The sequence below is a fragment of the Rattus rattus genome, chromosome 1, assembly GCF_011064425.1.
Source record: "Rattus rattus isolate New Zealand chromosome 1, Rrattus_CSIRO_v1, whole genome shotgun sequence".
NCBI classification, from domain to species: Eukaryota; Metazoa; Chordata; class Mammalia; order Rodentia; family Muridae; genus Rattus; species Rattus rattus.
The window spans coordinates 95607325-95629254 of NC_046154.1; positions in this window are offsets into that span (position 1 = coordinate 95607325).

Sequence of the window (21930 nt, forward strand, 5' to 3'; positions counted from 1 at the left end):
AGAGGTAGCAGAGCTATGGGATACCTGCTGAGGAAAACTGCTAATGGAGTAGAAGCAGCCCAGGAGAAAGAACTTTGTTGCAGTCAGCAAAGATGAAAGAAATCTGAGTTCTGAAGGACACTCTGACATCATACCTGGAGAGGTAGAGTTTGGAGTTTGCCCAGCTTGATTTTGGTCATATTCGGTCCTGTATTTCCTCACTATGGTGCTTTGGAATGGTAATATATATCCTGTAGTGTTTAAGGTATGTGATCTGCTTGGTTTATAAGGGATTACAGTTAAGTTATTGAATGAATCTCAGAAAAAGACTTGTACTTTATATTTTTAACATTGTTGAGACTGCTATAGACTATGGGAACTTTTGAAGTTGGACTAAATGCATTTTTTATTATGCTATGTTTAGGTATGGTCCCATAGACTCATGTGTTTGAACAAACCCATGGGGGTCAGGTAGTAGAATGTGGTGATTTGAATATACTTGACCCAGGATTGGCACTATTAGGAGGTAGAGCCTTGTTGGATTAAGTGTGGCCTTGTTGGAGGAAGTGTGTAACTTTTAGGGGTAAGCTTTGGGACCTGCCCTCTAGCTGATATACCTGCCCTCTAGCTGATATGATGCTGCCATGATTTCTGCCATGATAATGATGGACTGAACCTCTGAACCTGTAGGCCAGCCACAATTAAATGTTGTCCTTTATAAGAGTTGCCTTGGTCATGGTGTCTCTTCACAGAGATGGAAACAGAATAAATACATAAATATACCACAATAACAAACATATGCATATAGAGATAAATATATGAGAATAAATCATATAGGGTATATATACTAGATATAGATTTAGATAGATAGAAATATCATATATGTTCTCCTTGAATGTTATATACACTGGTTTTATAATGTAAATTCAAAAACCTAATTGTTACATTCAATGAATTCAAATAGGAAATAAAGCAAGCAGCTGCAAAGATATATAGTTAATAGACTGAATAGAGGTTGCCATGGTAAAAAGGAATTCTGAGTGCTGTAACCCACACTGTATGAAACTCTCATTGTATGAAAGAATAGTAGTAGACGGTGTTGGGTGAGCTATCAACCACACTATGACAAAGGCAGTTGAGCACCCACAGTGGTACACCTGATACAAGAGGTGTTATCAGAGGAGGAGACAGAAAAGTTGTGGTTAGAGAATACGAGGAGAACATAGTAGAAACACATTCAAAGAAATAAGTAGTAAAGATATCAAACCCTACTGCCACAAGATAGAAATTCTAATGATCAGGAACTCTAACATCTAACAACAGCAACAACAGTAGTAATAATACCCTTTTAATTTTTGTTTGTTTTGTTTGTGAGACAGGGTATCACTAGGTAACCCTGGATGACCTTGAACTTGCCATGCTCCTGCCTCAGCCTCCTAAGTACTGGGATTACAGGTATGTGCCACCATGTTTAGCTAGTAATATTCTTTTATTATTAGCTATATCTCAGGCTATGCCACTGTTCTGGAGACATTTATAAAACATGTTTTCTCATTTTCCTTCTAAGTTAATATGAAGCACATAATAATTTCCAACAAATGACTCATTCTAAGCCAAGCTTGCATGCATATCCCTAGAATATAGACATTGCAACATTATCCTTGGTGCATGTTAGAAATGAGGTTTTATTGGTTGAACAGAATAGTCATGTGGTATAGCTTAGACCATGGGCTTACTATTAGCCAATAAAATCCTGTCTAATAAGATTCCTTGTTTTATGCTCTCATGTGAATTTAGTGGATCCCAGGATGTTCTCCAGCATCTCTGGAAGAGACAGTCTCTGAGGAGTAGTCTGTACCTTTGGGAACTGAACATGCCTTTCTGAAGCATTGCCAACACATGGATGTGTTCTGAACACAGGCTGTCTTCACACAGAAGAGTCTGATGGCTGGGTAGGAGTGTCCTGTACTAACAAGGGAAGTTGGCCAATAAATTGTTTTTCCTTCTTCCAGTGGCACTTCTGAATAGCTTAGAATGCATCTTAAAAGCCAGCCACAAATTAGAAGGTCCAGGGGTCGCTGCTGCTGAGTGACTTTCAGTTTATGGAAGAAATTCTCTCTTGAATGCAAGAGGACAGTGTATTGAGAAAGGGTTGTTGACATTAACATACCTATTCAAGCTAGGATTTGTTCTCTAACCTGTTTGATAAATACCTTGCAAATACTCCCATGTCTATGTGAGATACTCGCCCAACAAATGCATTTAGGACTTTTGCACATCCAACAAGCTATATTTTAAAATCACAGAATACAGCTATGAAAAATAATATATTTTTATTTAAAATTCAAATATTCCAAAGGAGAAGAAGAATAATTCTGGAGCTAAAATAAACCTAGCTAATGACTCCTTTAAGCCGCAAGCCAACATCCTGCTCATAGGGCTAATATAAAACAGCCCTCCAGTTTGCCATCCTAATCCTCCTTACCCTGATGTCCACATCTGGAAAGCATAGAGCAGAACATGGGTATTTATTAGGATGGACTATGTCATCCACAATCACTCATACAAAGAAGGAAGGGCACAGGATACCAAAGTAGTTCTGTATGTGCTTATGCTCCTCTTGACTACTAGTGCCCTCCTATAAGCTGATGTTGACATTGACTTTGGTCCATCAGTGATCACAAACAAAATCAGTATCTTTCAGAGAGCATATCAATGACCATAAGCAAAATCAGCATCTTCCAGAGAGCATATCAATGATCATAAGCAAAATCAGCATCTTCCAGAGAGCATATCAATGATCATAAGCAAAATCAGCATCTTCCAGAGAGCGTATCAATGATCATAAGCAAAATAAGTATCTTTCAGAAAGCATGTGCTAGTCTGCAAAAGACGGATGGAGCAGTGGCCAGGATAAAGTTCCAGGAGTAAGTTTTAATGAGTAGTGTGGTCGAGATGAAGGGGAATCACAGAGCAGATTTCCTTGTCATTTAAAAAGGCTTTTTGCTCTTCGTCCTGAGTTTCCTACAAGTGCAATCTCTGTGCCTGATATTTTTGCAATCACACAACTACCAAGTGTATGATTGGCTTTGAATTCAGCTTTGAATGGATATCTCAAGGTACAGCCAACACAGGAAAAGCTGGTGAGGACTGTGAAGGCAGTGGGTATACCAGCTATCTGCTTGGGCATGTTGTGCTCTAGCATCTGACATTGTTGACTCTAACCATTAGGAAGTACTTTCAGTACCAGTAAGAGGGCGATAAAGACATGATGCATGGATTATCTGAAGTGGCAGGCAAATCACAACAAGTGAAATAAAACCCCATGATCAAGAGTGAATTTGACAACTCCAGGGAACCATTTTTAGGTCTTTAAGGGGAGGGAGTCTTGGAGTTTGGACACCTGGCCCAGAGAAAAGTCCCCTAGGAATGAGATAGGTGCCTTGTTTGGTCTACAGCCAATGTAGTTCATTTTTAACTGTTTCCATGCCAACCTTGAGTAAATATAATAGGATCCCCACAGCAGCAGGTTCTACAAACAAGAATCTCAAACTCTTAACAGTTTATGCTGGGCTTTAGGACTTTCCATAACTCTTAATGTCCTGCACACAGACATACATGTAGTCAACACACAGGTTTTCCTAGACCTCAATGTCTCTCGTGGCAATCTCACATTTGAGAACACTCTCTAAAATGTATTATTCCAAAAATCATAGATCTGTCAACAATTTGCCATGAGATGGCTTGAAAGGAAAACAGGGTCATAGTACAGTAATATAATTTTGAAAATATTTCAATGTTTTCTCAGTATAATGTCAATGTTTTTAGCAACCCTGGTGTGGCAAAGCAGACACGGTTTCTGCCTCAAGAAATCACAGCCAAACAAAACCTCCTAAGCTGGTATGTTTTTCAGCACAATGCTTTGATAATCGTTCAGAATCACCTTAGCAGCTTAGGGAAAAAGGGGTTCCTTGACCGTATTTGTCTTGTCAAATAAGTCTCTCTAGAGTGATGGAACCTAGGAATCTGATTCTCTTTGCATAAAATCTGGCTTTGGATCTAAAGGCTGCAGATCATGCTACCCATGTAGCTATGGTGAGGGGCCTCATTAATCTCAACCCTCCTGACCCTGTAACATTCAGGGAACTATATATAGCCCATTTCAGTTAGAATTATTGAGTAAAAGGATATTCAACCAAAGGCTTCTCTTGGACCCCAGAGGACAAGAGCAACCTACAGCAGAAAGGAGAAAAGATAGGAATATGAGTCAAGGAAACATCACAAATACATCCTCTAGATTCAGATGTAGATTACCTGTTGCAGAAATCCGTGTCTTGTGACTCCAGGTACCACCTGTTGAGGTGGTTATGTTTCAGAGAAGGAGGATTCTTGCTCAGCAGTACTGAGTGGCTTGCACCCAGAAGAAATTTTAATGCAAATCTCATAACTCCAGGTCCAAACTTCAAAGCCACATTACCATAGGTCCGTACAAAGGATGCAGTGTCTCACACAATAGGACTGGAACAAAAATAAGTCAGTTCTGACCCATGGGAACTACCTAGGATAGGTTAGAGGTCAACACTGTAAGTGACTTTAGACATGCTAAAATTGTCCTCTTGATTTTCTATGCTACACTCAGGTTGTCCTTGATGTCCCCTGTCATGCATCTCCAAAAAGTAGCCTGGTTTTCTATCAAAATCTTTCTGCCATTTGCATACCTATTTGTGATTACATTTCCATCACTTTAGACCTAAACTGCTGAAAGACTGTTAATGGATTGCTGCCCTTCTGTCCTTCCGGTTTTGCCTTTCACCCATCCAGTCACTCCAACCAACTCCCCCGTGACCCTACACCATATCACTTTCTTATCTAAACCTTTCATATTCGGTCCCTGATCTTGATAAAACTAAATTTCCTACCACCGTGCATAAAACCTCCACTAGCTGTGACACAGGGACCCCTCCTCCTCATCCCGGGCAACTTCCCATCTTGCTTTCCTCTCTTTGGTTATCTTCGTGTTTGCATCTTTTAGATATCTACTCTGTTCCTTTCTGCTCAGCAGCCTTCATATATCTCGGTCGTTCCCAGGGGAGCACTTTTCACATCCTAATTCACTCACTCAGCTTACGCAGTCTTCAGATCTCAGTTCATTATCATTGCCCTAGGGAGCTCTCTTCATTATTTCTGCCCCCTCCTCCCCAGCACCAAATCAGTTCCTCCTGTTCCAGACTTTCCTGGCTCCTGTACTTAGAACAGTTGACAATTGTTTCTTGTCTGGTGATTGACTCTCTCACCCACTAGAATGTGAGTTATATTAAGATGGAGACAATGCCAGTTTTATCCCGTGCCACCTTCTCCCCCACAACCTGACACAAAGATTGGGATGGAGAAAAACGATAATAAATATTACTATGTGTGCTCTTTGCTGCTGCTGCTGCTGCTTATGGTGGTGATGGTGATGATAATGATTATGATATCAGGTAGCTGGTGTCAGTACTGGTTCTCAGTGCTTTGTTTTCTCTTAAACTTTAAACAGTTCATGAGTTGAATGACAATCTGTTGTGCTTTTTAATGAATGAATGTGCTTCATTTCTCTGACCTTCATTTTCCTCTTGACAAATTGGAGAAATATGTGACTGAATCATATCCTATGTTGACTATAGCATGCTTTCTCATAATTCTTTATTATTGAGAGAATGGAACCTCTTAGTTTTTTCTCCTGAGAATATGAAAATACATACGTGTTTTCATATACTTTCACAATGAAAATATATGAAATGAAATGAAATAGCATTTTCCCACATTGGTTTTTAAATTGATGTTCTAATATCCTATACAGAGAAGAAAAACTAAAGATATAAAGTATTTTTTAAAAAAATCAATTTATATTCATTGAAAATGGAGATTATTTTTAAAGAAATCAGTAAGATATTCATCATATCAAGTTGGGCCTTGAACTGTTGCAGACATTCTTACTACTTAAAGTATCTTTTTGTACCTCCCACAACCACTTTCTGTCTTTTCAATGGAAATATGATTCTCCTTCTTTTTGAAAATGAATGTGCTGAGAAAATGGATGAGAGAAGGAAAGTGGGAAAGAAAAAAGAAAGGGAAGGAGGAGGAAGAAGCAAATGGATACACATTTGTTGATGTCTTCTGATGGAAGATAAGGGACTAAGACTTGGGTAGGGCAGCCCAGCACCTGCTCCCAACACTATGAGAAATTCTGTTTCTCCCATCCTTCTTAACAACTTTCCATGTGATTGCAAACTCCCTTACATTCCTTCCTCTCTTTTCTCTCTGCTACATGAAAAGATGCCAAGTAAGGCTCATAGCCATTCGATTTCACCTTTGAGAGGAAGAGACTAGGCCTTCACACCCTGTGTTCCTCCAGGGAGCATACTGCTTGATTTATGGAAAAATGTAGCATCTACTGAGATAATCAGGTTTTATAATGGAAAAGGATGCTTTAGGGTTGAGGTTGGAATGGGAACAGAATGTTGATGCACTATGATGGGAGTTAGAACAAGGGGGGTTAAATATAAGGCAAGAACAATAGAGCACACTTGCATGGTGTGAGACATATGGGAACACCCAGGAAAAAGGATTCATCCTAGTGAGCCAAGCTTTAGGTATGTAGGCAATGTTGGTGTTGCCTAAGGGGAGGAAGTAGGGACTAAGATTGAAACTATTTTGGAGAATCCTGAATAACAGGATTAAGGGTTGGCTAGGCACTATTGAAACATTCAAAAGTAGACATCCAGAAGACATTTGCTTTAATTTGTCAGCTAGGCAGTACATGAATGGATACAGGGATCTAGGAACCAATGAACAAGAGTTTTCAATGGAGGAGGCTGATACTCTAGGGAGTTGTACTGCACAATGCTGGGCAGCATCCCTGAACTCAATCTATTCTGTACTAGTTGTGACAACCAACAATACTACCTATACTATGATTTACAACAATGTTGTACACATCACAGTGCCTTGAAAATTATTAATCTTGGCAATGGTCAGTGATGGACTGACTCAAGAGGGTCACAAGGGGAAAGAGAGGGACACAGGGACCTCAGGTGCTTTGAGCTCTGTAAATGTCACAACAAAGGCAAGGGTGATAAATGTCCAGGGGAGTTTACATGCTTCAACTTTGAGTAATTGAAAATCATAAGATTCACCAAAGTATGGGAACTAGTGAGAAGAAATGGCAAGGTTTAAATGGTTGGTTTAATAGAAATATACAAGTAAATGAACTGAAATATTCTGTGAGTAGTTTGTTTACTCAAGATGTCATGAATGAATAAAGACGCAGGCAAATGTCATGTCAAAAGGGAGTTTGGAATTTAGAGACTGGGGGTTGTGAGTAAGTGAAATCACTAAAGTAATACTTTTAAAAAATGTAATTGGAAGTTGAAAGAATGTACGAGCCAGAAGATAGGAAAGATGCTTGGAAATGCTGTTTTCTAGACATGGCATGAACTTACAGCATCCGTGGTGACCTAGACAAGACCTGGATAAGATCAAGCCAGTCACAATTCTAGCATAGCTGAGGGAGGAGCTAACAGGAACCCACCCATAGCTGAACAGCTGTTGGCAGTTGCAGCCACTCTTAGGCTGCCCATGCTACAGTGGATGGCTTACACCCATGCACATATGGGCAGCATAAAATGAACTTGTGTGGGCTATGATTTAATAATAAAAAGAGGACATAAAATTAGGGGATGGGAATATGAGAAGAGATCTTGGGGGAAATTGGAGAGGGTAATAATGGGATGAATGTGATAATATTTCATGGTAGACATGTATATTCTCAAATAATGAAAATGTAAAAAATGATCACAGGACAGATGCCTGTTTTGCATTTTTATCAGCAATGCATTTATTGCAGAAAGAATAAAGGTCCTGTAGATTCTACAAAAGATGGTGTTTTCAAAGTATATTTGAGGTAGGATAAGAACAAAGACTCTACCCACTTTCATAAGCAACCCCAATTGTAGGACGGATGCATGTATTCATTTATGTCATCCATAGAAGTACTTTAAATGCAACTTATTAGAATTCCTAGCACAAAAGAAAAAATAAAAGTGGAGTTTAGTACCTTATAAATTATCTCATGCCCCGAGTAATGGCAACATCTAAATAGTTTGGTTTGTGTTATGTAGACTTCACAGTCAATAAGAGACCTGTGCTTTCTACAAATTAGAACATATTGTTGTGATTCCAAGCTTCGCCTTTAAGTATTTTCTGCATCATAGATTCTAATACCTGTTGTTAGCCTGTCCTGGTTCACCTTGAGTCCAGCAGTCTCATCTACTCCCTAATCCACGGATATCTATCCACATCTCAATTTGGCTACAGGCTTAAAACAAGGGACATCAAATTAAGATCTTAAAAAACACCCAAATGCAACTTCTTCTCCTGCTACTTGCAACTCAGCGAGTTTGCATGGGTCTCTTGACCATTCTGATTTTTATTTCTAAATAATAAGGGTAGTCTGTACTACACGGTCAAACTCCATTTTGACTACTCTATAATATAAAGTATAAAGTACATGTTTGATATTGAAGGTGGCCACTAGCTTATTGCTAGTGATGCAAGGAGGAAGAACGGATCCGTAAGAATACAAGTGGAAGACAGCCTCAATAGCTGAGCCCCTGAGGTTGGAGAGAAGCATAATTCTAAAAGTGAAATTACACTGAAATACTGTCAATTGGCTCAGAGAGTGAGCAGATGAATCCACCAGAGAAACATCTGGAATTGACATTTGGATTGGCTAATGATGGCCTGAAAGCAGTTTAGGAGCCCACTGACGATGTGCTCACCAATCAACTGGTGAGCGCAAAGTGAATAGGAAGAAACCTAGATCATTTTTTCCCATAAATTTGGTGGGAGAAAAATGCCACTATATGAGAAGCAGTGAGAGTGAGAAAGTTATAAACATGAATTTGAAGCTACTACTCTACTCAGTCTGGAAGGATCTATTATAAGAGATTATGACATGAAACCCAAGTGAAATTTTCCCATAAGTGTATTAATTGTCGTCATCTATCTTTTTAAGTCAGACATTAGAAGATCATTCATTGTAAGCTTCTCTCTCTCTTTCTCTCTCTCTTCCTCTCTCTCTCTCTCTCTCTCTCTCTCTCTCTCACACACACACACACACACACACAGAGACACACAGACACACACACACATGCTCATTCCCTCTGTGGGGCTCTGTGATCTAAATGAACATGGCAAATGCTATTTTAACTTAAGATGGGGCAAAACATATTGCCTTAACTACACTGTGAATCTGTGAAGCAAAAATATGTACCAAATCCCTAAGTTAGTAAACAATGGAAATGTTTTTTTTTTCCCTCAAAGAATTTCCCATGACTTGTGTTTGGACCAAACTTTAAAATAATTCTGCCTTTAACAAAGCCAGCTACTATCCTTTTTAGCATGGTTTAAAAAAAAAAGTATCAGCTCTTTAGGAAAAGAAACCACTGGTGTTGTAGCTCATGTCCTTCCCTCATGTGGAATCTCTGATATCGAAGAGATCTGAAGGTGCAAAATCATTTACAGTTCTCTCAACATCTCTGTCAAGTTGGATCAAATCACAGCATGCAACCAAACTGATGACAAGGTTGCTTTATGAACCCCCATTTCTCCCCCAACCCAATAGCCATAACACATTTGAGCCATCAGAAAGGGAACTAATATGAAAATATCAGTTTTCCGTATAGACACCTAGTGGAAAGACAGGCTTTATGATCATCAGTAGGAGGTTCTAGGAACAAGTCATCTTCCACCCCTCTTATGAGTTCCCACATACTATCCTGAAATGCCTTCCCATGGGCAGGGGTAAATTTGCAATGCTACTGTTTATGGAAATGCCTGTGTGAGTAGAGATAAGGAGATTGAAGAAAGAATAATTGCTACATGGAGTCTAAAACCATGGTGACTTTTGATCACCATTAGCACTTATAAGGTATTTAATAAATACCTTATAAATATGTAATAGGATATAGAATCGGTGGCCTTCTTATGCTTAATATTTGTTTTTTTATTCCATATGTGTGTGTGTGTACGTGTGTCTGTTATATTTGTATTTCTTTTCATTTAGGACTTTTTCCTCTACAAAATTAATTGTGGACCAGCTTTTAAAAAGTTATCCTGATGAACAGAAGTAGCTTCATTTAAAAACATTAAAATTTGAGAAAAAAATAACTTGGGGTTGATTCTGAATTCCATGAGAGAAATCTAGAAACCTTATTCTTCCTGGGGGCAAGTGACAATCAATGCCCTGTTGTTAATTGTCATTTTCTTCTCTGATAGTGTCTGTGCATTCATTGAAATCTCTATGATTTCATTTAAACACTCATCCATTCTTATTCACAGAAGAAAGAAAATGATAATAACCTACTTAGGTCAACATGCTCTTCTATGACTTCAGCATATTTTTAAAGCCCATTGTGAAAGAGCTCTGATAGACAGGCAAGGCAGCATGACTTCTACACTAACTGAGGTTCAGGCATGAAGAAGCCACAGCAGTGAGGAACAGGCTCTGTCCCCTGATCCCTTGCAAGAGGACTGGCTTCCGCTGAAGGGAGAGGTGACTGTGCTCACTTTCTTGGTCACTGGAGAAACAGAGCATGCTTATCTTAAGCAAACAGCCGAGTTTACTCCAGGTCAGTGCACATCTCCTCTTTTTGTACACAGGGCATCAGACACACCTGTCTCACCTGTAGGAGACAGGACTTTGATGTCACTTGACCCCTCAGCATCCCTCAGCTTCCTGCTTGGACCACTGCATGAACTTCTTAACTACATTTTTTTATATCTATCCCTTTCTGTCTTCTGCATGAAACTGAAAGTTTAGAATTTATCATGTTTTAGATTTAAACTCTATAGTAGCTCCTTATGAGAAAGATGTCAAAGTCATTCCTCGTACTCTTCAGTAAAATAAGCTTTTTTCTGCCACCTACATTTCATTGTAGTTTTAATTCCCGTGTCTTCACCACTCCTTACAGGGGACCAGCCATATCAAACCCAAGGGTTCCGTGATGACTAGGTGGTTTCCCAACTCAGAGGCTACGTACAAACTGTCTTTTACTTTGAAACATCCCTGTGACATCTCTCCCTGAGGAGTCCCAACTCATTTTGCAATATTCAAATACAAATAGTACTTCCCCAGTAAATGCTTCATGGAAGCAACTTGTCAGAAAGGGCAGAGAGAACAAGTCTGTGTCCTGTTGCATATTTCTCCAGACCTTTATGAATAACAGGAGAGCACACCACGCTCAGAGGAATACACCGTCGTAGATACCATGAGTGACCAAAAGCTCTGTACATTTCTTTTTCTGAATTTGGGTAAACCCAGTAATATCTAACTTGGTTTTCTAAGCTGAAAAATTAGAATAATGGCTAATATTACATAGAATTGCTGTAATAAATGAACGTGTCAAATATTTTAAACGACCAGAAGAGGTCCTTACTCTTTATGAGCATCCAGTAAGTGGTAGATTTTGTTATTGTGTCTACTAGCTTTTTGATATGTTCATTATTTGCTTAAGGCATACTTTATGTAGAGGAGAGGACGGGGACTTGAACTTGGGCAATCTTTTTATCATGTAATCACAGTGCTTACCTATTCCATATAAAAGAGCTAGAATAAGTGTCTGTTGATTGGGAGTTGGTGCATTGTTTTCTGCACAGTTAAGTATCTCTACGACTCCAGAGACTGTATCTCAAGAATGTTTTTCTGTTGCTGTCCATGAAAAGAAAGACATTCCATAAGCCCATCAAATACTCTATCTTAAAGAGATATTCTTGATTGAAATCTGTTCGTGAAGCTCTTAGTGATGTGACAATTAGGAAGCCAGATCAGAGTCCTGGTTCTGACATGGCTCATGTCATTGTGACAGTTACTTCTATTCATTTTTTCAGGTCACCTTCTGGATCTCAACCATGTACCAGACAGCATTCTGGGTACTGGAGAGAAAGTGTTGCCTAAAATCCCCCAAGGTTTCCATTCTCATAGACAGATATTGGAAGGGGAAGGTGCAAAAGGAAATAAAGGAGGAAGGAACTCAGTTTGTTTAGCTTTAAAAAAAAAAAAAAGTCCACAAGTTAAGTGGTTTCGAGTATTTTTAAGCATTAACTGCTCTTTGTTTAAATCATCAAAAGAATCCAAAGATATAAAAGAGAATAAATCACACTGTTGTATTTGTAAAAAGACTCCACAAACTCTTGTAGCTCCGTTTACCCACTCCCACATCCTCTGTAGGCAGCATCTCTTTTTGTGTCTCTTTGCCCTCATGGTAGGTAGGAATGCCTAGGATCTCCTATATGAGCCTTGTTTCAGAACCCAGCTCCTTCCAGCGGAGGCCATGGCTGCTTTAGGACACACCCAATCAACTGGTTTGTCCAGGCCCTACCCATCTGCCACACCTCCACCAAACATCTAAAGCCCTTCCTTTGTTGCAAAATGATTCAGTGTCATTTCCATAGACATGGGGATCTGAGCACATGTTCCAACATGCCACCTACATATATTAGGAGACTTAAAGGGAGCCATCTTTTTAAGATACCAAGACAGCTTGAATAAACTCTTGATTGACTTAAGAGATCTGCCAAGCCAATCATGACTTTCATAAAACAAGCTCTCACCTAAGCAAGCTGTCGTACTAGTATGAAACACAGAATGAACTAAAGCATAGCTAGTGTGAGACGAGGGAAAAATGAGAAGGCGAAGGCACAGAGCATGGGGTCACAGGTCTGCCCTCTGAGCACTTTGGAGGCTAAGGACATTGAGAGTTTGAGGATAGCCTGTGATACATAGCCTGTGATGGAAGATGAAGAGAGAGTTGGTAGTTGATATTTTCAAGATACATTGTATATAAGTCTCAAACTATCAAAGGATAAATAAATATTTTGAAAGAAACAATGAATAAATAAATGAATAATAAAAATGATCAGTAAAAAGTATTCAACAGATCGAAAGAAGGAAATAAAATTCTTGACCTATAGGTAGCTTACATCGACTCTGCTAAGGAGGTCTACAAAAAGAATATGAGATGAACAGACAGGACAGCTTCTAGGAGACACCTCTTACACTACTCTAAATTGAGTCATCTTCCTTTAGTCAGATCTAAGTTTAAAATCAAAATGTCCACTAAGATTTCCAGATTTTCCTGAGAAACAAGTTCATTCATGTTACTAATGTATGAGACTAAGAAGGGTAGGTCATGGTAGTGTAAGAGTTGCCCCAGACACCATGTGAAGAGGAGCTTCACAGTTTATACAAGTCTTTATTAAACACTAAGAAATGGAACCTTCTTTCCATTTTGCCCTGCATTTTACTATTGAGTTGTTTTCGCTACTTCTCTGTGAGCCATTTATATGATATTTGTACACAATATGCTCAAGAAACAAAATTCTTGGACTTTACGTCCTTGTAGGCAGAGACAAGGAAAGTCATTGCAGGTCTCTGTGAAGAGACCCTTGTACCCTGGGATACTTGTAATGGTTCACTCTAGGAAGAGTAGGGACTAGCAGAGGAGCTTGATAGACATGTAGAAACAACTATCATGGTGGAATCAGGAATTCTGTGAAAAAGGCCACCAGAGTCCCACATACCTTACCTTCTATTTTGATCACATACTCAGAGCCAAACTTCAGGCCTGGCCATTCTGTTCTCAGCCAGTCCATCAGTGCTCACAGTGTCACCAAAGGGGAGCTACATGGCTGAGACTAGACAGATATAGTTTCTTTCATTATCTTCCTAGGAACGAGAAGAGTCAAGAGAGTTGACAGGGCTTCTGAATATGACATATTTGCTCACCGTAGCTCTTCCTATACTTGGACAGCTTATCAATGTGAGAAAACTTCCTCGCAGTTCTTTTTCCCGAATGGTTATCCAAATTCTGTCTTCTCATAGCAAGCACCCTGCAAGGTTTGTATGTATTTATATTCTTATTTGACAGAAGGTACACAGAGAAGTTAGGATAACCAAGTCTCGGGGCTCATAGCAAATGTTAGATTTATTCACTTCTAAATGCTATATTCTTAACTACCCCATCATCTGGGTCATCCATGAAACAAGAACATAGATTAGAATTCAGGTCTCCTTCGCTAGATTTATAGCTGGCCAGATGTCCCCCACCCCCACCGCCAACCCCTAGAGCAGTCTCCTCATATCATTTCACTGAGTACTTAGATCTTGGGCGTTATGCCTGTACACCTGAGTCCCCTCCTCAACCCTTCTCTTATATCCTATATAGATTCTGTTGTCACAGCACTTCCCTTGAAAGGCCCTCATGACTACTGGGTATTGAATTTGAATCCCTTTGGAAAGAATTTCTGATGGCTCTGGAATGGAAAAAGAGCCCAGTGGTTCTGGCTGGGTTTCACCCAGAAAACCTTCCCCTTTGTTTTATCGGAGCCAGTGCAGGGTCTAGTGGTGTGGTGTAGAGCTCCCCAGGGCTGGTGATGGACTGATGTATGTCTGTTTGAGGTTACCTCTGGTCATTTGCAGCCTGACATTAATAGGTCCCCAATCCTAATGCCACAATGATAGTGATCACACCCAGATTTTCATCTTAATCCGTGGAGATGAACACACATCAAAAAGCTTAGCAGGTTGGCCCAGATCATTATGATAATGATTAATAACAGGCTTGTTGACGACGCTTCTACCTGCATGGCTCACCATACAGAAGATTCAGGTGCATGAAGGTAAAAGTAAGAACAATAGCAATGCTGAAGACAGAAAGGATTTCCTTAACAAAGTCAATTTTCTCTGTGACTCAAAATCAAGACTGTTTCTGTAATCTCCGCAACATAACTTTCTTTTATACCATGGATTTGAAAAAAAATAAAACCAAAACAGTTTGTCCATGAACATAGCTAAGAGAGCACTTCAATGAATAGTGAATCATGTACCTTTCTTTAAGTGTGTCTGTATGTTCATTTGTGTGTGATGTATATATGTACACATGTATACTTATATGGATACAGATATGTATATGTATAAATATATGCATGTAGAGGCCAGAGGTCACCCTCAGGAGACATTCTTCTGGAACCTTCCATATTGGTGTTCTATTGGCTTGTAGACTGGGTCTCTTATTGATCTTGGGCTAACTGATTTGACTAGGGTAGCTGGCTAGTGTGTTCAGGGAAAGTACTTTATTGACTGAGGCACCTCCCGAGTCTTAGGATCATGTAGATTTCTAACACCAAATACATCACGTTGATGCTTTCATTATCTGGTTTTCCATCTATAGATTAGAAACTTGGAATGCACCCTTCTATTTGGAACATTTAGCCTAGTGTCCCCAACCTAGAAACTACTTAAAGATGCTAACCATCCTGCTAAACTCATGAGGATGTCACAGTCACCTTTTTTTTAAAGATAAGGAAACAGAAGTCCAGTTGCTAGACATGAATTATCCAAGGGCACTGACTGAACGACTGGAGCAAACCTTAATGAAGAAACACTGTTCCTTGCCTAACCTCAGACTGCTCTTTCCACACCACCTTTAAAAGTCTGAGAATGACAAGTCTATCAGATGTCAGCTTCCCCAGAAATTCACTATAAGAAAGGTTTGAGAGTGGGCTCGAGAGATGACTTGGCAGTTAAGAGCACTGACTGTTCTTCCACAGGTCCTTAGTTCAATTCCCAGCAACCACATGGTGGCTCACAATCATCTGTAATGGAATCCAATGCCATCTTCTGGTGTGTCTGAAGACAGCGACAGTGTACTCACATACCTAAAACAATCTTAAAAAAAAAAAAAAAAAAAAAAAAAAGGTTTGAGAGCTTTAGCCTAGTGAAACAGTTCACCACCTGTGGGCCATGACCCCTTTAAGGGTCAAACAATGCTTTCATAGGGGTAGCATATCAGATATTTCTATTACCACTCATTACAGTAGCAAAATTACAGTTATGAAGTAACAATGAAATAAATTTATGGTTGGAGGTCACCACAACATGAACAACATGAGGAGCTAGATTAAAGGGTCACAGCCTTAGGAAGGTTGACACCTCCAGGCCTACTGTATATGTCTGACCATCTTTCCAAAGACCTGCCTTACACCCTCCCAAGGAACAGTCTATCCATCCTGGTTTAGTTGTGGGATGAAATTAGGTAAGTCATACTTTTAAATAGTTGGCCCAGAAACCATAAGAGCACATTTGCCTTGGATTCCTTCTCACCTAGCATTAGCATTGAGAAAATGAAAGATTCATGTCTTAATAATGTCTTAATTCATGTAAAAAGAGATCTGATTCTAAGGCAAAGGTTAGTGCTATTTATAACATCAGGGAGTATTGACCAAAGTCAGAGTTGGCTACGAAGTAACATCAAAGGGACAGAGAAATACAGTTTTTCTTTGAGATACAGACTTTTGAGGATTCTTCTGTCTCAGCCTGTGAGTCTTGTGGTGGTGACTGATGTCTTGTCATTGACCCCAAACAGTATTTATTCTTGAAGAGCAGTGATTAGTATATGGCAGGCACTGTCTCCACAGCCTCTGTTGCACAGCGGACAAGGAAGAAAGCAAATGGATTGGGAGAGGATCAAACTGGGTTTTCTTCCTTTTTCCTGGAACATGCAACAGGTGTCATTGTTAAAAACTGTCCTGAATCAGTGACTTGGGGAGGCAGTGTAGCCCCAGAGAAGTGGCTGGTACCTATTGGCCCATATGAACCATTCAGGTTCCTATAGAAGGAAGGAATAACTCAAGCCTCATTTTCTTCAACTGCTTTGGGCCATGTTGCTACTCTTTTATTTCTGATGGGAATACATCTCAAACAAGTCATTGGAAGGTGGTGAATGTATACTTTTAAAATACATTGAAGACTCCTAATTTAGAAAACACCACTGCTTCCCAACTTGGTAAATTCCAAGGTCTTGGCTGTGTGCCCTTTCGATCAGGTTACTCCTGTTACTGATCACGTGACTAGCTAGTGGCTGTGATCCAGCATCGACATTGTCATACTAAAAAGTCATTGGACAAGGAAACATAAATATTCAAAATGCAGGAGATAATTTCTACTGCTGGACATAAATGACTTTTATATCAGCATAATGCCAAAAACTAGGAAGTTGAACTTCTGTAGGTCAAAAACTAGGGACTATCTTCAAATGACTAAGGTGAAGGAATAATTTTTTATTTATTTGATGAAGAATAGAATTGTTCTCATCCCTTCTTGTCAAAAGAGAAAGGACCTCTATCTGGTTGGTTGGTTGGTTGGTTGGTTGGTTGGTTGGTTGGTTGGTCGATTGGTTGGTTGAAGCCAGGTTTCTTGTATAGGCTAGGCAGTTCTCTAACTTATGTTCTTCCTGCCCCGGCTCCCAAATCCTGAGACTGAAGGAGTAATACTCTCACACAGTCCTCTAGAAAGCTGCTTTTTACTTCTGTGGACCAAGATTAAGGATCAGGCTAAACTGAGTTCCAGTCCTTGGCTACTTCCAAAGGTGACTGTAATTAGAAGTGGTTCAGCCTCTCTCGTATTCTTTTTCTTCATCTTCAAAAGGAGAATAGCAATTTTCCTTCTGCAGGTGTTGGCTCAGAAAATAGCTTCAAAAGAATATTACCACCACAGAACATTAAAAGGATGCGACATTTCTCCTCTCTTGGAACCTTTAAAATTATGTTCTGAAAAGAAAACAAAACAAACCAAACAAAACAGTCTTGAATTAAGTAGATTCAAATGTGAGCCCTTCTTTTTAGTATCGCCAAATTGAAGGGTGATTCACTTGGCAAGAAAAGCATGTTATTATAGGCTAGCTGGCACACTCACGGCCATGCCATCCATCAGCTGGTGTGATTGATCACTCTGCTTCTATAATGAGAATATATCCTCTTCTGTTAATGAACCCTGGGTCAGATTTGTGTCGTAAGATAAAGGTGTATACTTCAGGGTATTCAGGTCATTTTCTATATGTGTTAAAGGCTACGTAAAGTTTAATGGTAGCCACAACCAGCAGAAAAAGCCCTTTGTAGCGGTGTAGGGGGTGTTGTGGTATCATTGTGAGTAGTGATGGTCTGAGTCTGAGCTTGTAGAGTCTACTCATTTGCCTCTATATTTTTGCACAGATTCTCTAATGCAGTGTTTGGATCCTGACCTTCCCGAGGAGTGGGTGTTTGGAATGGTCTTTAATGACTAAGCTTCAATCCACTTTGCTTTACCTTCACAGTCTCTGATGGACTTCAAAGCCTGTGTGAGGACATGCAGAGCCACATGTCCATAAATACATACATAAATATGTGGCTTAAGAGTCGCAGTGAAGTTTTCAAAGCATTCCGAAATGCATTGTGGTCTTCTCCTCTCTCATATTTTTCCCATTCTCCTTTTTCCTTGGACATGGTACAGCCTTTCACTCCTGTTCAGACTCTCCTGAGTCTGGTGCCTCCAGCCAGGACCTTCTCAGTCATCTCCAAAGTGTGACACTCTTCCCTCTGATTCTCCTGAACATTTCCTTATTACAGTGCTGTCATATCAGAGCTTAATCATCGTTGGCGACTGTACTTTTCACACCAATGCTGAGTTTGGAGAAGATCTAGAACATACTTAATTTATCTCAGCAACCATGGTCCATTTCAACACCTGAAATACTGAAGGTATCAATATATATCAAATGAATGAATGAATGAATGAATGAGGAAGTGAATTATGGGTTTAATGCTGGCACCAGTCTGTGGTCACAACCAAAATGGGGCAGAACTACTTTCTAAAGATTTCTCAAGCATCCGTCTGTAAAGCATTGAAACTCGCAAGAGGAAAGAGCAGGTGCACTGGTTTGTATGACGCAGTGATTCCAGAGTGGCTAATAGATCAGGTAATTTGTCCACTTTCCTGGAGTAAAGGTTTAGGCTGGGGCTCACATTAGCTCAGAATTCTGTGCATGATGCTGCATGCCTCCTTCAATGCAGTTCAATTAAGCTTAATATCCTATGACTCAAGAGTTTGCACACCAAGGCTTGGCACTTAATATTGTAATTACCTCTTTTGATTAGAACTGCCTTTCATAAGCAAATCAAGGCAGTGGTTTGACAAGCTTGAGGAATTGCTTTGGGAGCTCACCCCACAAGTTCCACGGGGGAATTATAATCACGGTAATTACCGTCCAAGCGAGATTCCAGTTCTCGATGTACGGGATGTACTGGGAGGTAAGTGCATAAGAGTCACGCATTGTGCCCTTTCCCCCTCTTGGGATAAGCTGTGGGGCTGTAAACAAGGAACAAGCTAGATGCAGGCTCAGGGCAGTCAAACTAGCCCACAGGCTGAGTTGCTTGTACTGAGATAGGGCTCTGCCTGTTCAGTACATTGAAAGCAATTACTTAGCCACACTGCGGTTGTGGGTTTTGTTTCTCCTCCCGTCCACTGAAACTGGACACGAAACTGGTAAAAACCCCCCTCACCAATTCTGTGCTAATGTTTGGCTCTCTGTGGACGATGACCATGTGAATCCACACTTGGCTTTTTGAGAGGTTCCTCAGATAATGTTGCACTGATTAAAGACACTAAAATCATCAAGAAGCCGGTGGGTAATGACGCAGGACTGGAGTTGGCTCAGAGTTTTTAGGGTCTCAGTCAGTGTATAGACAAAACTGTCCCCGAAGGATGAGTACAGACTCTATTGGTGATGCGCTGAGCATGCTGGGCCGATTTTTACAAAACAGATGTCTCAAGGAGACTGAGAGCCTTTTCTAAGCCACAAGAGAGTCTTGTTACACAGAAGTATTCAGCCTACGATGAGGAAGGCTGCCTTTCCAGACCCATGGCCACGTGCTGTCTGCCCTGGGAAGCCGGAACAAGTCTCTCACGTTAAAACACACCATCTGCCTATAGGGCTCCAAGGACACTCTAAGAAATAGTTACTAGTCCTCTTTTTCTTGGGGAATTTTTTATGTTGGGGCCCCCTACTCTCTGGAAACATTATCTCTCATGTCAAAAGTCCACAATAGTTGTTCCCCACTGCACACACTCCACAGTCATTGCCCCTCACCCTGGACCTTTCCCTCCATCATCCACAGCCCAAAGATTCTTTTAAAAATTAACAAAAACAGAAGGGAAAAAATGCCACAAGACCAAGATTACTAGCAGATGTTCCGATGATGCTGGAAGTGGGAAAGGCATTGGAGCCCGGGGTTCGCTTCTCTGCCCCTTTGGAAAGCAGCACAGAATTAGTAATGATCTCAAGGACACCCCTTGATGCACTTCCCCATTTGTTTTGTTCTTTCAAGATCCATCCTTTGAATAAGAAAAGATGCCAAGCCTTCAGCTGAGCTCCTCTGCCTCAAAGGGACTAAGAAACGTTTATCTCACGAGAGCTTGCTATGTGCAAGACACTATTCTAAAGCTTCCAGGTTAGAATGTACTAACCCAGTTTCCATAACAACTCACTTGTTTATCCTCAAATGAGAAAACAGTGACAGGGAGTGATGATAAAATCGTTGGTCCAAAGTCACACAGGTGGGAGAGAGAGAGAGTTCAGAATTGAAGCCTTGGCAGTCTGATTCTTTAGGCTAAGCCAAAGATCAACAAGCTTTTCCTGCAAAGGGCAAGATAAGAAATGATTTAGACTTCATGAGCCAAATGTTCTCCTGCCATTACTCACCTCTGCCACAACAGCTCAGAAGCAGTGCTGGGTAATGCACACATAAGCAGGCGTGGCTGGGTTCTGATATGACTATGTGCATGGATGCTGACATCTGAATTGCATAGCATTTTTATGTGTCATGAAGTAGTCCTGATCTGTTGGGTAATTTTTCCCAGCCACTTAAAAATATGAAACCCTTACAACATCATGAATTATACAAAATAAGAGGTAGTAAGCTAAATATATTGCCAGTCTCTAACATCGATCTCTGGCCCAGATTATGTTAGAAAGTAACGCAGTGTTATTTTCCTTGCTGGTCTTGTAGCCTAGCTGTGGTGGCAGTATACTAGCAGTGAGTGTAAGCAGAGAGCTTCTCTTCTATGCACTTGATGCTTGTTTGGTCTGCATCACTCTACCTATAGCCTCCCCTATCCCTGGTTCAATTCTTTTTGTCAGATGGGCTTCACATGACCACCTTCCTCCAGGCACCTTTCCTCGATGCTTGTTGCTCTCTTTCCAGTGATAATGTTTCTACCTAGTACTCTCTCCTTTCTGTTAACAGTCTTACAGCTACCTAATGCTATGTCTGCCGAGAGCAGTGAGATCTCATGTGTGTGTCTTTTCCTACTACACTTGACAAGGACAGATCACATACAGGTTAAAGGAATTATTGTAAGGATGGGGGATTATAGCCCAGGGTGAAGGGGTAAATGAACATATAGAACTGAGTTGTATAAAAGAGTACTCAGAGCCAGTAAGATGGGAAGAGTGGCATCCTGGGGGTTCAGGGAAGCATGATCGGTCAAGAAGCAGGGATGAGCAGGTATGGAAGTTTGTCCCTATTATCACTAGCAATTAGAAGAATGAGACAGGAGAATAGCCATGAGTTCAAGGCTACAGAGTGAGTGGCATGGAGGCAGACCAGGTAAAACAGTCAAACATAAACCAGAAAGAAGAAGAACAGGATGAGGAAGAGGAGGAAGGGTAGGAGGAGGAAAAGGAACAGGAGGAGTAGGAGGAGGATGAAGCAGAGGAGAGGGAGGAGGAAAAGAAGCAGGAGGAACAGAATAATGAAAGTGTGGCATGTCCAGGTTATCGGTGGACCAGGAAAACTGTGTACAAGAGATAAAAGGAGCAGCCTTGAAGTAAGTGCTTGCAGTAGCGACATATCCCCATTGGACATACCTGCATGCCTGCCCAACTTGTGTGATGCTCTTACAAGATGTTGACGAATTCAGGTTTATAGTTTCTATGATCGGACCTTCTCATAAAGGATAAGAACACGCCACCCCAAAATGTGCTTGCCTGGGTGTAATGTCTGTAATAAGCTACCGCAGCAGAGCAGAGACTCAGCAGA